This window comes from Otolemur garnettii, unplaced genomic scaffold, assembly GCF_000181295.1.
Source record: "Otolemur garnettii isolate 467f Iridium unplaced genomic scaffold, OtoGar3 scaffold00015, whole genome shotgun sequence".
Classification (NCBI taxonomy): Eukaryota; Metazoa; Chordata; class Mammalia; order Primates; family Galagidae; genus Otolemur; species Otolemur garnettii.
Genome location: NW_003852410.1, coordinates 2,871,375 through 2,883,860, shown reverse-complemented (window position 1 = coordinate 2,883,860; position 12,486 = coordinate 2,871,375).

Here is a 12,486-nt window from a genome sequence, read left to right as displayed (position 1 = left end):
TGAAGCTGACACCATGCTGGGTAATAACTTCTTGATGGCAGGGACTAAGAATTGGTGCTTTCAACTCTTTGCAGTATACTTCCCTATTCTGAATACACAATAGGTAGTTTGTCAATGTTTACAGAATGACTAACTGATTGATTGCTTGTGCAAAATGTTTCATAATCATAAAAAGCAATGGTGATTGAGTCCATTCGCCCTTTACAAAACATAAGGTAGGTGGTATTACTTGAGGCTAAGAATGATGAGTATCCAATTATTTACTTTCTCAAGATCCTCCCTACATATAGCAATGCCTAACTGGTTGCTGAGGTCCATTGCCTGAACAATGGGGAGGAACACTGTGCTGATTTCTACTGGGAACGTGTCCATCTAAAGCCCTAAATCAATTCAGGACTCTTGCACAATGGCTGACTCCAATGTGCATTGCCTCTGAAATGGAAATTGCTTATTTCCAAAACAATTCTGACACTGCAGTCATTGGGTTCCTACTTTACCCAAAAGCTGCACTGCTAACAGAGGCGATAGAAAAATGAATCTGAGTGCTGGCTTCCAGAAAAGATATAAATGCCAATTAATCTTAACAAACTTAAGAATGGAGATTGACACTAACAAAAGAACAAGAAAAGTGTATGTGGAATGTGGGCCTGAGTCCCTTCTCCCTCTCTGCTTCCTAAAATACCTGTCACTTAGTTGATAGGATACAGCATCCTCAGCTGGTTCTCTGACTGGACCATCTCAGTCTCCTTTTCTGGTTCCTTCTGATCTTCCAAAGTTCAAAGCATTGACATATCATAGAGCACAGTCCTTGGGTCTCTTTTTTTGCATTTCAACACTCACACTTGGTAGTTGCTTCCAGCCTCATGGCTATAAATACAGTTCATATGCTGCTGCTCCCAAATTTACATCTCCAGCCCTGGCCTTGCTTACCAACTGACATCTCTACTTGGATGTCTAAAGCCATCTCTGATGTAAAATGTCCCAAACCAACTTGTGATGTACCCTGCCAAGCCCACTTCTCTTGCTGTCTTCTCAGGATACTGCATCACTGCACTTTCCATGGCAAACCCATTCATTCAATGTCTTCAGTCAAAATCATCATTTGCTTATTACTCCTAACCAGTCCACCAGCAAATCCTCTCCATGATGCCTTCATTTTACCTAGAATCTAACCCTGTTTTCCCCTAAATAATTACCTCCTCACTGAGTCCTGTGTTTCCACCTTCAGCCACCTGCATGGCTCAACATGGTAATGATGGCAATTCTATCAAAATGTAAGTCATATTATTCAGACCATGAACCCTCCAACAGATCACCATTTTCCTTGGAGAACAAGCCCAAGACTTTACAGTTACCTATGAGGTCCTACTATGGGCCTGCCTTCAGATCCCACTGCTGCCCCCTATTCACTCTACTGTAGCTACACTGTCTCTCTCCTAGTCATGCCCCAAACACTCATGTTCATGCCTCAAGACACTTCTCCGTGCCCTTATCCAACTCGGGAAGACCTTTCTCCAAATATCCACATGGCTCACCTTTTCACTTCCTCCAGGCCTTCTATTCAAAAGTTCTGCAAGCACTAACGCCAACACTTCCTTTGCTTTTCTTCTTGGCCTGATTTATTTTTTTCTCCTTAGAATTATCACTATCGTCTATATTTTTCTTAATGAAGTTGTGAATTTTTTCATCTCTGTCACTGAAACAGAAGCTCCACAAAGTGCAGTAATTTTTGTCTCTTATTTACTGTTGTGTTCTTAGCACCTAGAACACGGGCTAACAAGTAGTAAGCATGCAAGAAATATTTTTTCAATGAATGAATAAAAAGGGAATTCAATTCCAGATAGGAGAAAAGCAGAGAAAATAGTATTATGATAAGAAATACTCCATATTCCTTCAGTGAAAAAGAACTAGCATAGTCTAAAAACATTTTCTAATCTTAGAAGGTAAAATCTGGAAAAAAAATTACAAAGACAAAGCTATAGAATGAATATGATGTGCTTTTTCTGCAGTTTCTAATCACTTTCATTTAAATGTTTTACAAATAATTTTAAAAGCTTGATGAGTTTTCAAGTGCCTCAAAATATTTAGAATTCATTTTGGAACATTTCAGATTGTTTTAAAATCATTTTTTTTTCTAAATTCCAACTCATCAGCAAGCTTAGAAAATAAACTAGTTTAATATCTAAAATGTTTTGAAATTGTGCCTTAAGATGTTTGGATTTAAAATGTGAAAGAAATTATTTGGAAACAGTTGTGAGACCAACTGTTTTTAAACCGATGATTTTGAAATTTAAAGTTCTTGTTATCTTGGTGACGAAGGAGAGGAACTAAATCAAACATCTCAAAGTCACTTAGAAAGCAACATTTCCAAATTTTTTGGAAAGCAGAATGAAAGTTTCCAAAGAGACATTTTGCGGCCTTCTACATAGCAGCAAAAACCTGCAAATGTGTTTGTTAGTAGGAAAACTGGTAAATAAGTTAGATGTTTATAAAATAGAATGCTAAAATACCATACCAAACGTATTCAAGCAAAGAAAGTAAGTTGTGGAATGAATGATAAGTAAATCATGATCCAATCAAATATTCTCTAGTAGTCAAGAGTGTATTTGTCTAAAAACCACACCCATGGATGTGGGTGTTGGGAGGGTGCTGCTCCCCAATCAATGACACTGGCAAAACCTTCAGGGGAGTGGAAGAGTCTGAAGAACTGGGATACTTTTATTTTAATTTATCCCTTTTTCAACTTTTTTAAGCTTTTTTTGAAATTGCATGAGTTACCTATGAGGGTTTTCTTTAAAAAATAAATAAAACTAAAAGCGTTTCATATGTTTTAAGCATCAGAAGGTTTAAAGTATTAAGATGAATTAAATCTCTTCTCAGTTTTTGAGTAGTAATATAGTAAATATAGTAAAATAGCTAGAAATGTTGAAGAACAACTTTCCTATAGTAAGGTAAGATCTTTATCAGCAGTACAGAGCTCAGGAGATGCATAGATGGAAAAACACTTAAATCTGTTAGGCAGCCTTCCCAAAAAATAATTGGGCCAGCACTTAAGAGACACATAGAGTGAGTGCCCGGCAGCAGAGCCAAAGCCTGAAAAGTGCACCTCCAGGGAAAACACTTTAGCTCAGCTAGGGAATGGGCTCAAAAGGCCTTCATGGTTATTGCTAGGAAGGCTGGGCTCAAATAATGAGCTTTGAAATAAAATAGGAAATACTTAAGTAAGTATGTCCACCTACAGAACCTATATTGGTTCAACTACCAACCCTATGGACCCCCTACTATACCCTAGTCCTTTCTTTCAGTAAAATGTGCCTGAGTCTGGCATCTGCCCCCAAGGTTTTCTTCTTAAAGGTAACAGGACATTTATACCTAGTTCCTAAAAGAGCAGAATTTCAAATAATAACCTTATATTCACTGTTTAACTTTTCCTACTAAGCCCATATCTGTGACTATGTTTGACTTTCCCAGGGATTCAGGGAATCAAGGAGTTGGGATATCTTAAATCTCCATTTTGTGACCAAGATCATAGAGGTGCAGAGACGAGGCACTTTTAGTTGTTGACTGGGTTGGAACCTGAACTCACATGCCTCCCACCTCCAGTTCTGAGTGCCTACCACTGAAGCACATCATAAAACAATATTTGGCTCTGTGGAAACACAGCAGAGTAAACATTGTAAAGTATTTTCATTGTCCCCTGATAATCCTTAAAGGACAGAAGTTCTACTATCTTTCAAATTGCTGAATTAGATAACACTTAATTTGTTGCTAGTTAATCCCCAAAGAGGCCAAAATCTATAGAAATCAATAGTTGCAAAAATAACAAATGAGAGAACCTGGTGCTCTGGAAGGAAGATGGACATCACTTGGCTTTGCCTGGGTGTTCTAATCTTAAGAAGAAAGAAGGATAAGTAACAGGTCACTAACAACTGGCCTCACTGTCTATTTCTCCTGAGTAAATTCACTTTTTTGTTTATTTCTGTTCACTCTAAAGAAAATCCCTACCATCTGTAACTAGTTTTGCTTTTGCAAGACTTAATGTCTTTTTGATTTCTTCAACTCTAAATAGAAGTAACAATTATACTGATAAAAATCAGAGTGATATAAACAAACATGATTTGGAAGCTAGACTATAATTCAACTTTCAGCCTCAAGCTGGAGTAACAGAAACCAGATTAATGCTGGCATCTGAAACAAACAAAAAAGGACAGAAAACATGAAACAATGGCTTTCAAAACACTGGACAACAGGCAGTGAAGGACAATGATCTCTGAAACATGAGAAACAAACAAAGTGAGCACTAGGATTACTCCAGATTTCTGCCTTGAAAAATTTTACTAACTAATAAATCTTTAAAAAAAAAAAAAAAAAAAGAATGTAGAAACACACACACAAAACCACTCAAATTGTTTCCAAGGAACTTAACCAGAACAAAGCTCAGATATGTAAAAATACAAAATCACCTAAGACTCAACAAGATAAAATCCACAATTTCTGAGATCTAGTGAAAAACTACTAGGTGTGCACAAAACATAAAAATAAATCTTATAATAAGGAGAAATTAATCACTCCAAAGCATCTCAGAACCAAAAAAGATGATAGAATTGTCAAATAAGGACATTAATAGAGTTATTACAACCTTATTCTATATGCTTATAAAAACTTTAATTTCTGAAATGAAAAATACACTGGTTGAGATTAATGGTGAGTCAGACTTTACAGAAGAAAATATTAGTGATCCTGAAAACATAGCAATAGCAATGATCAAAAACCAAGAAGTGCAGTGTATACACTATTTTTTAAAGAAACCTGAGTACCAATGAGTCATAAGAGAACTTTTGGAAGTTTTTGAAATAGGAGTATACAGGAGTAGCAGGAAAATAAAATAGTTGAAAAATAATGGCACAAGTTGCCCAAATTTGATTAAAACCATAAACTCATAATTCCAAGAAAATAAACCAAAGCACAAGACAAATTAGAAAATAATCAAATCACATAATAATGGAATAGCTCAAAACCACTGAAAAGGGGAAAAATCCTAAAAGCAGTGAGAGAAAAAAAAAAAGACTGTTATACACAGAGGAACAGAGATGAGAATTACAGCAGACTAGTTGTTGGAAACAATACAATCAAAGAAACAATGGAACAGCAACTTTAAAGCACGGAAAGGAAACACCATCATTTTAGAATTCTATACAATACTGCAAATACAGTTACAAAAAAGAAAATTTAATGAAGACATGTTCAAATATACAAAAACTGAAAGAATTTATCATTAGCACTATATAAGTTTTAAGCAAAGTCTTTCAGGTAGAAGAAAATAATACTAGAAAAATTATGGATCTACAGAGTACGGGTATGGCAACTCCATGAGTAAATACATAACATTTAAATCTTTAGAAATAATAGTTTTTAAATCTTTTTAGACATTTAAAAAATGACAGTTCAACAAAAGAATGTGGGAAATTTATAATATATAAAAGTTAATTGTATGGCAACAACAGCATAAAGATGGGGGAGGTAGAATGGAAATGTGTTGCTATAATATTAAAGTATACTTGAAATGAAATTGTATTACTTAGAGGCAGGTAGTTGTAAGTTAAAGATGTATGCCATATACCAAGAAGCAAATATCAATGTAACAGATATCAATGGCTATTACAGATAATAACCCAACAAAGGAGATAAAATAGATTCATTAGAAATATTCACTTAATCAAAAGAAGGTAGAAAAAGAGAGAAAATGGTGCCTTAGTCAATTTTATGTTGCCATAAAAGAATAACTGAAACTGGATAATTTATAAAGAAAAGACACTTATTTAGTTGGTGATGCTGCAGGCTCAGAAGGTCAATGCCATGGCCCTAGCTTTTGGTGAGGATTTTTGTGCTACGTCACAACATGGCAACGAAGGTCGGAGGGGAAGCTGATACCTGCAAAGAGGGGAGAACCTGAGGAGCATCCTGGCTTTACAACAACCCACTCCTGCAGGAACTAGTTCATTGTCATGACAGAGATCTGCCCCACATTCAAATACCTCACACTAGGCCACAATTCTAAACACTGCCACACTGGAAATCAAATTTCAACCAGAGTTGTGGTAGGGACAAACAAAACATGTCCAAATTATAGCAAGAGGGAACAAATGCAATATGAAAGTTTAAACCTAAACATGCCAATAATTACATTAATTATTAGCATCCCAATTAACAGGCAAAGATGATCAAATTGGACAAAAATGAAAGATGCAACTATATGCTACCTGCAGTAAACACGCTTTTTAAAAAAAGATAAAATGTGTTAAAATGAAAAAAACTGTAAAAGATATTTCATGCTAACCCAAATCAAAAGAAATGTGAGGTGGTTGCATTAATATCAGGGAAAAAAAGTAAATTTCAGAGAAAAGAATTATGGATAGCAAAAGTTATTTCCTCATGATAAAGGGGTCATTCATCAAAAGAGCATAACAATCCTAAATGTTTATGCACCTAATAACAGAGCTTCAAAATATATGAAACAAACATTAATAAAAATCAGAGAGAAATAAATCAACACACCAATATAATCACAGATTTCAATACTTGTGAGTAATTGATAGCACAAGTAGACAAAAAATCAGTAAAGATATAGAATATTTGAAGAGCACTATCAACCTATCTGGCCTAAATGGCATTTATTTTTATACTTATAGAACACTCTACCTAATAACAAGTGAGGTATGGACTTACATCCTTTTCTTGGCAGATAAATATCCACTTGTTCTAGCACCATTTATTAAAAAGACTATTCTTTATGCTCTGAATTGCATTTGTACTTTGCATCATACACAAAACTTAACTCAAAATTTATCATAGATCAAGACATAAAACTATAAAATGTATAAAATTAAACAAAAGTTAAAAAGAAGAATAACCCTTTGCCACTTTGGGTTAAATATTTTTTATACATAACGTTAAAAGCAGGTTTCATGAAAGAACAAAAAGATAAATTGGACTTGATCAAAATCAAGTTTTTTCTCTCTTCAAATAAAAAGAGAATGAAAAGACACACGACAAACTGGGATAAAATATTTGATGATTACGTATCTGATAAGAACATGTCTCCAGAATATAAAAAGAACTTTCAAAGTGCAAACATAAGAAAACATGAACCTAACTTAAAACTTGGGCAAAGGTTTTAAGAATCGTCACCAAAGAAAATATACTAATGGTGAATAACACAAAAAGATTATTTGATACCATCACTCATTAGGAAAATGCAAGTTAAAATCAAAATGAGACACCACAACACACCTAGTAAAAATGATACAATTTAAAAGATTGGCCATACTAAGTGTTGACAAGGATATGAAAGAGCTGGAATTCTCATACTGCTAGTCAGAACGTAAAATGGTACACCCACTTTGGAAATCAGTTTGGTGGGTTTTTTTTTTTTTTAATTAAAACATCTACTTACCATATGTTCCAGCTGTTCCACTCCTGGTATCTACCTGAGAGAAATGAAAGCCTGTGTTCATACAAAGATTTATATATGGCTGTTTACAGTGGGTTCTAGTTTATAAAAATTGGAAACAAGCCAAATTCCCATCACCATGTTAGCAGACAAGCAAATTGCAGTACATTCACTCAATGGAATATTACTTGGCAGGAAACACCTTCAGCTTCACTTCCAGATCAGAAAGAAGCTAAGGATGTTATATAACTATGGATATAAAAATCAATAAAAAAGAAGGAGCTTTGTTCGGTTTTTCATGAGGGAGTTAGGTCAGACTGAACATGAAACGTTATTAGAACAGGATACACCAGGCTATAATCTCAGAAAAGGAAACTGAGGCTGGGGGACATTATAGTGGCCGATTGTTCTTTTGGATAATGTCCACAATTCCTTTTTCTGGACATAAGGTCCCTCTTTCATTTTACATTCAACTAATATGATGTGTGAATCTGACCCTACATGTTCCCCTAACTCCAGGCCATGTCATTCAAGACTGACCAACAAGGACTGTCCTACAACCTACAATGGTGGGTTCTGGAGAGGCGCATGACCCAGCCTAAGCCAGTAAGAGAAAACCAAGAATTTTTTGCCAGATTTACTGAAAATACAATGCTCCTCCTGATGGAGTGACTGTGCTGGTAGGTTGTAATCACAGAGCTGCTGATGGTTACCTGGCTCACCACTGGGGAGGGCTTGACTGAGAAAACAATAGCACATAAAGAAACAAAGCTCAGAGAGACAGAATTTCTGATGGCCATGTTTGAGCCCCTGGATCCAGCCATACCTGAATGCAGAGGTACCCTTAGATCTTCTAGTTAGATAACTAAATAAATTCCTGTTTTGCTTAAGTTGTGCTTAAGCTGATCAGGAGAAATCAGGTCTGTTCAGTCACCAAATTCCTTAGTTCCTTCATAGCCTATTCAATCCAGGACCCTAACAAGGCTTTAGGTCACAAAATTCACTTTCTGAAGATCAAACTTCAGATTTTTTCCTCCCAGGTTTTGTACTCTCTGAACATCCAGCCTCAAGTGGTTGAATTATCTTGACTGCCAGGTTATTTGGACTTTGCCACTGTTCAATTTACAACTGCATCAACCCAGAATTTGGAATGAGTAAGTGTAATAAGTTAATCCTATTTTCTGTGATGTCAGAGCTTAGCCAGATTTAATGATCCTCCAGGTGAGGAGTCTATAGCTGGGCCAGGACAGGGCTGAGCATAGGAGGGGATGGAGAGGGGACGAGGAATATAGGTTAAAGGAGCCAAATGTGAGAAAATGAGGAGACGCACCTCGGTATGTGGAAAAAGCACTAGACTGGGAACACTCAGACGGGGGCCCTAACCCTGGCCTTAACCCTGTCATACCTTGGGTCTGTTTCTTCCGCTCTTGAATTCCTCCACTTTGTCCTCTATTAAATGAGCACAATAATGTCTCCCAGAACTATGTTTCTAGGGTGATTGGACAAAAAAATGAAGTAACAGAGGAGGAAGAGCCCTAAAAATGGCCTGGACATTCTTGTTATTTCAGTGAGGAGAATGTATGGATCACGCCCAGGGATCTCAGAATCCAGGTGTCCGTCCCATTAACTGCAGGTCTTCCAGGAGGGGCCTCTCTCCTCTGGCCCTGGATCTCCCAAAATAGGCGGGTAAACCAGGTGAGAAGGGCCCAAACAGACAAGCAGGTGCGAGGTGGAGGTGACTCCACTACTTTCTAGCTGCCTGATCTCAGGCAGGTGAGTTGGGGGACTCACCTGTGGGGACAATGAGCTAGTGGAGAATAGAGATAGGCAGGGAAGGGAAGTAACCCGAAATGAGGGCTTAGTACGCATTAAACATGTTATGTATGTCAAGTGATTTAATCCCCAGAAGATTCTATAAGGCAGACATTTTCCTCATTACAGAGGTTAAAAAAGAGAGAGAAACAGGTTCAGCAGATGAAGTCACTGGCCTGCATTCACACGCCGGTGCACGGCTGGGCAGGCAGGATTCAGTCCTGCTTTGATGGGACCAGGGTCCTTTTTTGCTTCACTGCTTCTGCTTGGAATAAATCCAACACAGTTAGAATAATAATATTCAATACAGGAAGAGGAGCAAACATTGAATCCTCACTCTGTGGGAAGGGCCTTAAAACAGCACTTCATTTTAATCCAACCAACATCCTTATGAGGCAGAGCTTAGCATTATCCCCCATTTACAGATGAGGACAATGAGTCCCGTAAAGGTAAATGACTTCCTCAAGGCCACGGACTTGGCAAGTGGTGGAGGCAGGATTAGAACCCGGGTGTAGTGGCAGTAGCAGTGTGACTTGTCAGCCCCTAAGCGGTATTGCCTCCTCTGTCTGCCTCCTCTGTGTCAGCATTTGGGGAAATGCAAAGTGAGTTCCCCAGTCACCCGGAGGTGCTCCCAAGCCCTGAGCTTGAGGAGGGGGCTCTCCAAGGTGCCCTCCTCAGTGGCCCCCTGAGCAGACCTTTCTCACTCGAGCTGCCGCATGCTCCATGCTCTGTCTCTACCTTGGGCTGGGGAAGGACACTCATTCAACCAGATCATGTGCACCACACATCTTCAGGGACTTCTCTCTGCCCCAGCCATGCTGAAGTCCATCAGTGCTACCCGCGATAGAAACCCTCCAGAACCTCAGCATTCCCACTGCCGCCTGGAGGCCTGTCTACAGATCTCTCTCCTCCATCCCTTCCTCCCCATTCCCTCCTTCCCTTCCCAGATATTTAACATCAGTGAGTGGCCATCTTGGAGGCCAGTCTCCAGCCAACCTCCACTGCTGATGTCCAATAGGCAGACTGCTCCAGGTCACTCCAGGAGCCTGGTGCTCACACTCCAAGCACTCACGAATCTATTGTTAGCTGACGGCTGAGCTCTACAGCTTCACAGCACTGTCCCAGTATGGGTAACCCTGTGAGATACATACAATTACCTCCCCAATGTGGTGGGACAGACCTAGGGAGTTAACTAAGATCTCCAAAGTCACTCAGCAAGTGGTGGTTTCTGGGCTCCCTCCTTCTCCTCCACACCTGGTTCCATATTACAGGGCAGTGCAGTAAAGAGAAAAAGACTCCTTGCTTGAGGAGTAGAGGTGGGGGGGACACCCTGGAACTTGCCCCAGATCAGCTCCCTCTCAAAGAGGGACTTGCAAGTCTCCATCTGTAAGAAGGGGCTTTGGACTGGATTATATTTGTAGCAATACCTTTGGCAGCCTCCTTTTCCTAAATCCTTATGGAGCGTAAGGTGGGCTGGGCTGGCCAGGAAAACTGCCTCTAGAGCAGTGGTTCTCCACCTTCCTAGTGCCACGACCCTTTAATACAGTTCCTCAGGTTGTGGTGTCCCCCAACCATAAAATGATTTTCATTGCTACTAAAGTAGCAATGAAATAGTAGTTTGGGGTCACCACAACTGTATTAAAGGGTCGCAGCATTAGGGGGGTGGAGAACCACTGCTCTAGAGTCAAATCCTGACTTCACCACTTAGGAAGGACTTGGGGAAAATTCTTTAAAATTTCTCAGCTTTCTCATCTGCAAAATGGGGATACTAATAATGCCTACTTCAGAGCTGCCCTGTGTTTGTAGACAGTCTAGAGTAAAGCAATTGTAGCTACCTGTGGACTGCCTTTAGATCTTGTTGTGCTGTCCATAGTACAGCCTTTGCCTTCATTATCTCATTTAAGGTTCTCAGCAACTCTCTGAAGTAGAAACTATGATCTCTGTTTTATAAAGAAGGAAACTGAGACATAACATTAACTAGCCTGCCCAAGGCCATGCAGCCAGTTACATACGAGGCTGGAATTTGAACCAGTTCTGCTCGACTCCAATGTCTGGGTTCCCACACCCCTGCTCTATCAGGGGTTCTCAACCCTTGACAGCATTGACATTTAGGGCCAGATAATTCCTTATTGTCGGGGGCCATCCCATGCATTTTAGGATGTTTAACAACATTTATGGCCTCTACACACTAAATATCAGTACGCTCCCTACCCCAATTGTAACAACCAGAAATTTCTCCAGACATCAAGAAATTTGCCCCCCACCCACCAATTAAGAAACACAGAAGGAAGGACCCCCAAGGTCCACAGCGGCTTTAACATTCCCCATTTCTTCTTCTCTTGGAACTTTGACCAAGCAGTTGACATCCTGCAGGAGAACAGAGAGGCTGACGATGCTGTTTATCCCAGGAAACGGACAAACCTAGTGAAAATCTCCTTCCTAGGTCTTGCTGCATCCTATCTTTTTTTTTTTTTCATTTTTAACATCTTTGAAATTGGAATGTAATCTTCGACATTGGGATGTATCTTACAGTCAGTGAATGGCACATCAGAATTGGGTTGACGGCAACTTGTCTTTCTTAGTTGTTCATAAAATGGTGGTGCGTCTTACAATCAGTGGCATCCTAGATGATACACAATCTGCAAATCCACCTGTTATCATCCCACTGCTGCAAGACACCAATTCAAAAAGGTCCCTCCCCACCCTCACTGAGCAGGGGCAGCCCCAGAGGCCACGGCTTGGCAGGTGGACAGTGCATTTAGTATGAAGAATAAGATGCTTTTTCCTCTGGCCTTTCTCTTTCAGAAAGCATAACACGTGGGGGTGAAGCACAGACTACATTTCATGCCCAGGTGCATTTGTGTAACTCACAGCCCCCCGACAGTACATAGCAACCCTGCGGCCCCTATTGAATCTCTGTCCAACTCTGCCTGGCTCCAGAAACTGAGGATTAAAATACAGTCAACAACCACTGGATATCATCTAGCTCCTCTGAGCCAGAAATAATTTCAAGTACAATTTCTCAAAATGGTTTTTATTTTTATTTTTCAAACCCCAACAAGGCAGATTTTTTACAGACTGGGACTGCCAACCAATTCCTTGCAACTCAAAGGCAAATAAAGAACATCTCTGATTTTAAAATAAAGGGTGGGGGAAGATTACTCCTTCAACAGGAGACAAATGTAGCAAAACATCTATTAATATCATTCCCCGAAGAAGAATGA